Genomic DNA, 10,291 nt, shown 5'->3' on the forward strand with positions numbered 1-10,291 from the left:
GTCTACCACCAGCTTTTTTTCCTGAGAAACGAAGAGGCAACCTGGCAATCTCTGTGATCACTTGTGTTTAGCCAATTGCTTCTTGAGGTCTGAATGCGTGAAATGCTGTGATACTGAGCTTCATAATTTCAGAAGTGACTGGGGAGAGAGGGGGCTTAGAAGAATTATTTTCCTTAGTGTTGCAAATAACTGAGATGGGAAGGCCGTTTCTGTGGGGTGAAGTCACAGTCAGACTGTGCTGTTCTGTGCAGAGCAAGATGTGACCTTGAGCTGCCCAATCTGACTCTATTTGGTAAGCACTTTGCAGTTCTGGCTTAGTGTGCTACAAAGCTGAGATGTGCAGCTGTAGAATATGCTCTTTCACTTCAAACTCTGCAAGAAAAGGGAGTTAATTCGTTCTCTGCTCCTTGCCTACAGCCCTTACATTTCTTTCTGTAGCAGTCAAGTGAGACAAAGCCAGTAAAAATATATCCTGTTCTAGCCATTGGTCTCCCCTCCTGCTCCAGCTGCAACTGTGTGCTTAGCCTTACCAGATGAAATTTTACTGCGAAAGCTTGGGCTGTGAAACTGAGCTGGTTTTATGAGGAACTGCTTTAAATCTCCTGTGTTACCCATCTCCCACTGGTGAAATATTTAGCAGGATAGCAAGGAAAAGAGCAGCCCAGAAGAAAGGTGTGAAAACCCAACCAGCAGCAGCTGCTGAAAACCTGTTTGCTCAGAACCCCACATGGAGTTTGCTTAGATTTCCTGTTCAAAGCACAGAGATGACTGTGGTGCTGATCACTGTTAACAGATAAAGATTGTTTTTAATGGTGAGATGGCATAGCCAAGAAGCACTGCATGAACTGGGGTGATTGAACTGTTGGTATATAGGCTGTTGCTTCTGTACTGGAAAGCATTGAGCACATCCGTTAAGAGCAGAGGCCATGTCCTTCTTTTCTGTAAAGCATCCAGACAGCACCTTCATGTGAGACTGGGAAAAGAGCGATTAAGGGTCCCAAACAATCTCTTGGCAGCATGGGAACTCTTGCTTTGGATTCTCCCTAAATACAGACAGAAAGATACAGAAATAAAGGCCCTACTTCTGAGAGCTTCCACACATAAGACAAGTCATTCTTGAACCAAAGGGTAATTCAGCTGTAGCTGTGAACTCCACACACCACAAATTTCTGTGTGTGATCAGGAACTTGTTCCATACATCTGCTGTATAGATTTGCTTGTAGCATTTCCTTTTTTACCGAGATGCCCTTTCTGTACCATGATACTTCAGTATGTACTTTCCTGTAAGTGCTGTCTCTGTCTGTACTGCAGCACGTTTTCCCAGTGCTGAGGCCAGGTGCTGGTCTCCCTGAAATTCCTGCCAATTCTAATCTGCAGCTCAAGTGACTTGGCACCCATTTGTCACAAAGACCTTTGGTATCCTCCACCTCCCTGCACACCCCAGATACTTATATTTATCATTGCCTGATTAGGGGTCCTCTGCTGCAGAATTTCTGCAGATGTTTCTTTATTTAAAACATACTTTATTGAAAGGAAGGAAAGGAGAGACACATGCAGAGGAAGGAGGTGTGTTTCACAGCATCGCTTACTCTGGAGCAATGCTGATGCCAGGAAAATGCACACATTGCTCATAATTCTTTGTCTCATTTGTTCTTCCCTTCTGCTCCCCCCTTCCAAAAACCCGCCAACAGGAATTCCCTGCTTCCTTACTTACTAATTAAATCTCTCTGCCTACAGTAAACTAAGAAGGTCTATCAATGAGGTAGTATGTGGTCAAATGATGGTTGGAACCGGTCAGCAGGAAATTTGGTAGGAAAATACGACTTCAGCAGCTTAGCAGGCTTATTTTTAGGGCGCATGAGCTTGTTTAACTCTGAGATGCAAACTGCCAGATTTCTATTGTTGTCAGATGGCTCATGTCCCACCAGGCTGAGTCAAACCAGTGACTCATGGGCAAGGAGGAATCGCTTTGGCAGTGGGTTGTGATTTTCTTCCCTCCTCCAGTCTAAGATGTGGAAGATGATAAAACTTGTTTGCAAAACTAATTTCCAGCTTGTTCCGGTTGGAAAAAAATATCCTGTTTGTAATTAAAAAAAAAAAAAAAAAAAAAAAAAAACACAAAAAAAAAAATCACATTGCAGAATTGTTTGAAAGCACCTGATGTATTAAAGTTGGGTGCTGTTGCAGTTGGCATGGGCTGGCCCTACATGTGCTCTGGGCTGGCATCATGCAAGCCAAGCCCTGAATGGGAACAGCAGGGATGTGTTAGCTCAGCGTTATTCCTTGGCTAGCAATCCCTGCCGAGAGCCGGGATTTATTAAACCTGGAGCACAGTGCTGTACTGAGGCAGGGACAGGGATTTCAGGTGTGATCTGGCTGGCATCTAGCCAGCTTGGCAAGTGGATGTAAATGCTGTGGAAGGTTCAAGTCCATATGTTGTTTAGGAAAATTCATGTTCTAATTCCAGCACACAGCCTCGCTCCTTTCTCTCAGCATTCCTCCTCTGTAGTACAAGCTACTCCTTCTAGGAGTCATTAAATTAGTTCCTTGAGATACATACATGCAGGATTATCTTGGACTCTTTACTGTGCTAGCTGCTTACCCTTCTGGCCTTTAAAGCAGTTGGATGCTGGCTAGGATACAGCAAGGGCATGCTTTCAGGCCATCACCTACAGAGATGAGAACCTTACAGCTTCTCTGGTGGGTTTTGCCTTACCACATGTTCTGGAGCATGTCAGGGGTTCTGTGCCTTGCAGGAGACCAGCAGCTGGGCAGTACAGAGTGTGCATCACTTGAAGCCCTCCTATATCTCACACCCAGGTTTGTGGTAAGGCCTGTGCCAGTCTATGTGTAGCAGAGCTGGAAGGCAGTGAGCCACAACCACAAGGAGGGTTGTTTCTTCAGGCTTATAGCACCTTGCAAAGATCTTGCGAGTCCACTCAGAAGTTACTTAGAAGGAATCAGATTTATGAACATTTTTCTGTTATCACAGTCACCCAGAGGTGTTTGGATCTAATGACCTGCCACCTCGCCCAGCAGGCATGTCATTCAGAGCACTGGTTTCCCTGCATTGGTGTGCACAGGCGTTACTGTCTGGCAGCAGTTCAGGCACCAAGGGCACAAACTTGCTGTCAGCATTGAATTATGCTCAAGCATGGCCCTTAAAATGAGTGTGAAGTTTCTCACTGTAATACAACATCTTGTTCTGTAGGTCTCATCAGTGTGGAAAAAGATACATGGTCTTGACAGAATGTACAATTTAAAAACTTTAGTAGTAGCCTGCCACAGTGTGACACTTACTTCTGCTTGTGGCAAGCTTATATTGATTTAACTTTCAGTGACTTACGTACTGAAGGGTCTGTTGTGAGTTCCCAGTTTGGTAACTATGAGTTTCTTTACTGTTTATTTTATTTGTAAAGAACTTATTGTGAATTTCTTACTGTAGCATGTCCTTGGACCCTTCACAAACTCTGAGGTTTTGGTGTCAGACAAATCCAGATGTGATTTTGAAAATCCCCAAATAGCCAGAATGTCCAGTTCTGCAGCTCTTACACCAGTCAAAGCCTGGCTCAAGGCCATAACAGTCTGTCACACACAAGGACTCCTCAAGAACTTGAGCAATTGTTGTTGCTGCTTGACAGTGGTTATCCTGATTTATTTTTTTTTCCTCTCTGTCCTTTTGGCTGATCCACACACTCAAACTGTCCTGCTTTGTCTAACAGCAGGTTTCCCGATAACTGCAAAGGATGCTTTTAGCAGTATCGCTTATTTCTTTTCCAAGGACATGTTGCTGTATCAACAGAAGGTACTCTGATGTTATAGGAGCTGGAATGCAAACCCAAACAGGTTAAGATAACAAAGTAAAATGGGAGTATGACTCAGGCTTTCAAGGAGGGGTGGAACTAGATGATATTTAAGGTCCTTTACAACCCAAACCATTCTATGACTTTTTGCTGGGGATGTATACAGCCACTTAGCTATGCAGTGTAAATGTGTGTAATGGCTTCATTTCTATACTGAGCAGCAAAACAGTGTTTGAATCCTTTTGATAATTCTGACCTGCACTGCAGATATACTGTGTTTGGAAGAGATGGCTTTGAGGTGCTAGTCGTATCAGCTAGAGAGTTCAAATGTTCAGGTGTTGTATTCAAGACTTCACACGGAAATCAAAATCTACCTCTGCTACACACCTACCCTTGATTCTGGGAAAAGGGCTCTGTGATGCACTGACCCGAGCTGCAAAGTTGGTTTTAAAAGATCCCGTTGCCTTACTCCCACGGACACTCTCCCCTCAGTTGTGCCAGCATAACTGTTGATGGGATAGAGCTGTTAACGGGAACCTAGGTGATCCAGGTTAAAAATAAACCCCTATTTTGGGTGGAAGTGGTGGAAAGAAGAGTTATATTTAAACCAGATCGTTGCAATGATCTGGTAGACAATGTGACTTCCCAAGCAGTTGTTGCATAGCTCAAGGGCAGTGGAAGAGCCAGAGAGTTGTGCAGGGAGAAGAGTGAGTGGCGGCCTCTGAAATCAGTTTCATTTTCCTCCACTCTTGGAAAAAAGAGGGAAAATTGAACTGTGAACCCTGGTTTCAGAAAGTAACAATTAACCAACATAAGTAGTTTTTAAGGGGGAGTTGTAGAGTAAATACTTGGGAATATGAGTGACTGCTGCATGATGGTGTCTCAGAGGTACCTCCCTATCCTCATTTCTACCTGTGATCCCTAGCTGCTATGCTAGTTTCTGATAATGAGATAATATATATGGGAACAGGATAGGAATCTGAACTGCCAAGACTGCCATATTTATGGCTGTACTAACACCATGACAAACAGGTCTTACCAATATTCCCCTTTCTCTTGGGTTGGGATGGCTCTATCGCACAGGTATCTTTTTCACACATGCAAGTGAGAGTGGGGTTGGAAAATGAAAAATTATTCTCGTGAGCAATGCTGAGGGAAGATGCATTTAAAATTAGATAATTTGCAATGCAAAATCTTTAGGTTAGTAGAGGAATTTTAATAAGAACCCTTGGCCCTCTGCTTTGTGGCCTCCTAGCTGTACACAGGCCAAGTGGCCATTGCCAACAGTGAAAAGAGCATGACCAAGGGCCAGAAACAGCCCTCGTCAGATATTACTGCAAGAAGGTTTGGCAGGATGTGATTGTTGGACTCGTGACTGAAATTTGTCCTTTAATAAATCTGAACCCTTTTCCTACACAAATCTGAAAATGAATCAAGGTCTTCTCAAATTACTTCCTGGATATGGCTGCAGTCAGGTAGTTACATGTGTGGCTTTATGCTGGTTTTAAGTCATTTTGCATACTTGATATTGTTCATGTGCAGGAGATGCTGTTTCTCTTCTGGTAGCTCTACAGTGTAAGTGAATCTCAACTCCATTGTAACCTCAAACTTTATGTGAGGGGTGCTGAACATAGTGTTTACAACAGAAAATATTTTCTCGCTTAGAACATCTTTACTGTCTTACCCAGAACAGCATGGTCAGCATCTGACCTTGCTGAATCCTGCCTTGTGCTTACACAAAACTTTATTCTGCTGGGTTTTTTTCAGTCCAGGTTGTGAGTGCATTAGTGGCTGTGTTCTGCACAAGGCTGTAATGGACAGTGACAGCACATGCTAGAATTTGTAATGTTGTTAATGACAGGATGTCACTGTTAGAACATAGGATTTTTTTTTTTTTTTACTTGTGTGACCTATGTAAAATTTGTAAACATCTCCCAGCCCAAGGCTCTATCCATGCAGCAGAAAGCAATCCCCCCCAGATATCTCAATATGCTGATCTGATGGTGTGCCATGGGGTGCCTCCGTTTAAAGCATTTTCCACAACTCCCTAATGCAGTTAATATTGATTTAGTATATGAAATAACACCTCCACTGCGTAACAGCCGCTAAATCAGCATTGCTTATGTGGTTCTCAGACTCCTCGTTGAGATCTTACTCCTTGTAAGATCTTAACACTCACTTTTGCTGAGACAGCTTTTCTGCCATCTCACTTCCAGAGATAATATTGCTTGATGCTGGCTGTTGGAAGCAGCACAGTCCTTCCAGTAGTCAAAAGGTATTTCAAGATTAATTTTGTTCTGTTAGTGTGAGGACACAAGCTTTGTGCCATGATTGAGTTTGAAATTAACGTGTAACAGCCAAAACACCAAGTCTAGAAAGTAATATTCCTTTTCTCTTAGAAACATCTGCCCTTTCGCTTTCAAGCAGCCCAGCTTGACTTGGTCATCCTGTGCAGGAGAGATGGGAACCTGGGGAACAAACTTACTAGAATAGGTTCTGTGACAGCTGCTTTGGTCTTACCTGTCTGTCGTGGTCTGAGGATGATGCTGATTCTGAGGTTATCTAGTGAATGAGCTCCAAGAAAGTATTCTATGACTGTAGAGCTGATTGAGGTTAATGATACACTGCCTCCGAAGCTGGGGGATTTGTATAAAACAAGAAAAAGAGATGACCAGTTTCCTATGCTTATGGCTTCCATAAGCATAGGAAATACAGGAAATTCTCCATGTGTGCTGGGTGTACTTGGAGTTTAAGAGGTCTACAGAAAAACTTAAATTTAAATATTATTCCAGTTATGTATATTTATGGAAGTCAGAGTAAATGAGCACATTCACACATATAGTTTTTCTGGAGAAAACTTTCCTTTTTCATCATGCATGCACAGGCACATAGGTACATAAAAGAGCAAACAGTGCAAAACATTTGTTGTTAAGTTCTATTTACATTGGTCAAAATCTCCCAGGCAGAGAAAAGCTGGCACAGGGTTTCCTTAGGTACTGGGCAGTTAAATATTGTGGGAAAACATATGCACAGTGATCCCAATGAGAAACCATCCGACTCCTTGCTTCTCCAGTGTTTTAGGTGTGCAAGTGCCCTGTTGGTTTTGCGTGGAAGTTAAATTTAAGAATTAAAACCAAGAACAGCAGCAGTGTTAAACATTATTTTAAAGTGACAATTTCCAGAGGAAAAAAAAACAGCAATAGCATTTTGCTTTGCTGTGAGAGGTACCTGTTTTAAGACAGTGATTTTAACCTCTATAAATGACAAGCTTAAGTTTGTATATTTGCTGACCTCCTTTTTCCCTCACCCCAGCAGGAATGGGAGAAGATTCCAGCAGCTGGAATCAGCACCTAGAGAAAAGGATCTTTGACCACTGCTGTGGGAAGTAAAAAAGGTGTTTAGAGTAGATCTTCTTCACTTTCTAAAGCTCTTTGAGTGCATCATCTTGAGTCTCCCACAAACTGATTTTTCTAAACAAGGTATGTCTGTAGAACAGCATCTCTGGGGTGATTTATGGTCCTTAGGAGTGCATTGGAGAGCAAAGGCACAGCTTGTACACAGACAGGGCTCTCAGGTAAGCTTGAGGTCAGCATTCAGAAGTTAAATTGCAGCTTTTCCAGCATTAGTGGGGGAACTAGGGCTTGGACTTGTAATCTTATGAAGAATAGCTCTGCCTCTTTCTTTAATGCTGAGCAACATAATCTGCTTACCAAAATGAGGACTGGTTTGTTTCTGTTCTTAAATCAGACCTAAAGAACTATTTGCAGCCTGTCCTTTTGAATGCAGCAAAGCTTCGGGGTTATCCTGTGCTCAGGGTTACCTTTGTTTGGCAGGCAGGCTCAGCCTGGCTTTTGGTGCCCAATACCAGTGGAGAAGAATGGAGTGGTTCTCCTGACCCTTTCTGCAGGATGGTCCCCTTTGTGCAGCCATCTGATGCCTTCTCCGAACTGTGTAGAACACTGTGTAGACACACTTTCACAGGAACTGCTGTTGCCTGTTGCTGTCCCTGAGATAGCATTTCTGAGATGGTAATTTCCTGCCTGCTTTACAGCAAATCCACCTGCTGGGAATGACATGGAGTGTTACCAGGGAGCTCTTGAGGGAGACTAGCCTCCGAGAAGATCATCAGAAGTGCTGTATAAACTTATCAGTGTGATAGGTCCTCCTTTTCCTTCACTAGCTCTTTCTCAGAGGGAAGTCCTCTCTGGGTTGTACAGCAGTTTTTGCTGGGTAGAGGGCAGGGAGGGAGAGCAGATAGTTCCACTCCAGCATCCATGCAGCACCATAGCAAGAACTTCCTAAAAGTGTTATGGGGATATTTTTAGAAGGACATAGAGGCTGAATACATGCAGCAGGTCTGCAGTGAGCGAGGCTTGCTATCTGAGCAGCTGTGGGCTTACACAGCCAGAACAGGAACTTTTCACCCTTCTTACTTACCCAAGGAGCCAGTACATGACTTCTATATGTGACCTGTGCTGCCTCCTTGCCCTTGCATTTCATAGGCTTGAGCCTGGGTAGTTAGCACTGATTCTACAAAGCTGGTGAAGGCTTATGCTGTCCCACAAACACTTGGCACCTTGCACCTGATGTAAAGCCTAGTGTGTTACTAAGAAAAGCCTACTGTAGGACAGTAGGCTTTCATGGTGTCTGTAATACAATAATGCTTCCTCCCGTCGTGACATCTACCATGAAAACTCAGGCTGCCATGGCATTTTGCGTAGGTGTGCATACACAAAGGTGAGCTTGGGCACAGACATTTCGTATTGCCTTTCAGAACTTCAGCTTTCAAGGTGGGCAATGAGTTGCAAAGCTTGTGGTGAGCTTACAGTGAATGAATGGCAGATGGAGGACTGGGGAATAGGAAAAGTGAGCTGGCTGGAAGCAGTGAAATCTTTGATAAATGCTGTGTGTTTAACATCCGAGAGGATTCCTGGGTTCTGTCTCTCAGCTTCAGCTAGGTAAAGGCACTGACTTCTAATTAACGTGATTTTTGCTTTTAAACTCCTAGTTCTGGTGTGTGCTGTTGGACAGTAGCCCTTTGTCAGATGGGAGCAGGAACACTCAGCTGCACCTTGGCCAGAAAAACTGTGAATCCACTTTTCTTTTACCACCATCACTCCTTCCAGCTTGGCTTTACCAACATCTGAAAAATTACTTTTCCTCCCTCTGAATGCATAGTTGGTTATTTATACACAAACCATAGAGCATTTACTTGGTATACCTGACCTAGAAAAAAGATTAGTCAAGAACTGTCCTACCAGATGTGTCAGTCAACATATGATCTCCATATAATTTATAAGGGATTAAATTACAAAATAATGAATCTTTTCAGTTAGCGTTTTGGCACATGATGATAGTATTACATTTTATGTGAGAATATCGACCGCAGCTCTTGCCCCATAAAACTTCAAACAGAAATTTGTAAGCATTGGCAGTAGTTTCACTTAGAAAAAGACACCCATTATGCTCAGATTACAGTCAAGCTGTGTACGTACAGCCTGGAGGTCGTCCAGTCACACACAGTTCTTTCCCCCCTCTCCTTTAACATTTTTGTAAGAAGCCTAGACAGTGGTTTCCAGGTTAGATGTTTTTTTCCTTCCTTTGGATTAAACTAGAGGAAGGTCTGCAGAGCAGAAGGTCTTCCAGGATTCTTGCAAATGAGAGATTCCTCTGCCAAATTCTGCTCTTGCTCACCCAGAGCGAGCGAGCACCCACCATGTGTGTCGGAACAAGCCTGTCTCAAGAAGCTTCCAAACCCTGTATGACTCAGGAATCTCACCTATCTGCTTCTTGTTTGCAAGTGGAAAGAAGCAGCTTTAAAATAAGATTCACAAGGTGACAGTTAAGTTGTCCATTAAGAGTGAGCTGGCATGTAAACAGGTTTCTCATCTCTCTCTGTAAAGCTGAAATAACAGTTTTGCCTTGGAGAAGAGCACTTGTGTATCATATATTTTTCTTGCAAATAGGAAGACTGTTCTAAATGCACCTTAACTTTTCCGTGAATCCTTCCCCCTCAGTCCTCCCATCCCCAAAAATGGAGCTCTTTTCTCACTAAGTGCAATTTTTAACAACCAGTTAATGGTAGGGCAGTGGAAGGGGGGAGCCCCACCTCCTTCACACAGCTTAGGATGTGTCAGAGTTGTTGATGGTTTCTCCACCCCCTCTTCCTCCCTTGACAGCGCTGTGGTGCAAAGGATGCTTTGCTGCATACAGAAAACCCTGCCTGTATCAAAGCCTGTAAAATCCCTCTTGCCTCGCTTTGCATTTTCATCTCAAGTTATGGAAACAGCTTCTCTGAAATGTATACATCTTATGGCAAGTGTTGAAACAGGCTCATCAGCCAAAGGAAATACAAACTTTAAAAAGCCCTCGAAACATTTTGCTTCAGGCCTGCACGGAAGGAAAGGGGCATGGCACTGGCTTTCACTTCACATATGGCTGAATGGCAAACACTGATGCTTTTTCAAACACAGCTCATTGCTTCTGTT

This window comes from Strigops habroptila, chromosome 9, assembly GCF_004027225.2.
Source record: "Strigops habroptila isolate Jane chromosome 9, bStrHab1.2.pri, whole genome shotgun sequence".
Taxonomy (NCBI): Eukaryota; Metazoa; Chordata; class Aves; order Psittaciformes; family Psittacidae; genus Strigops; species Strigops habroptila.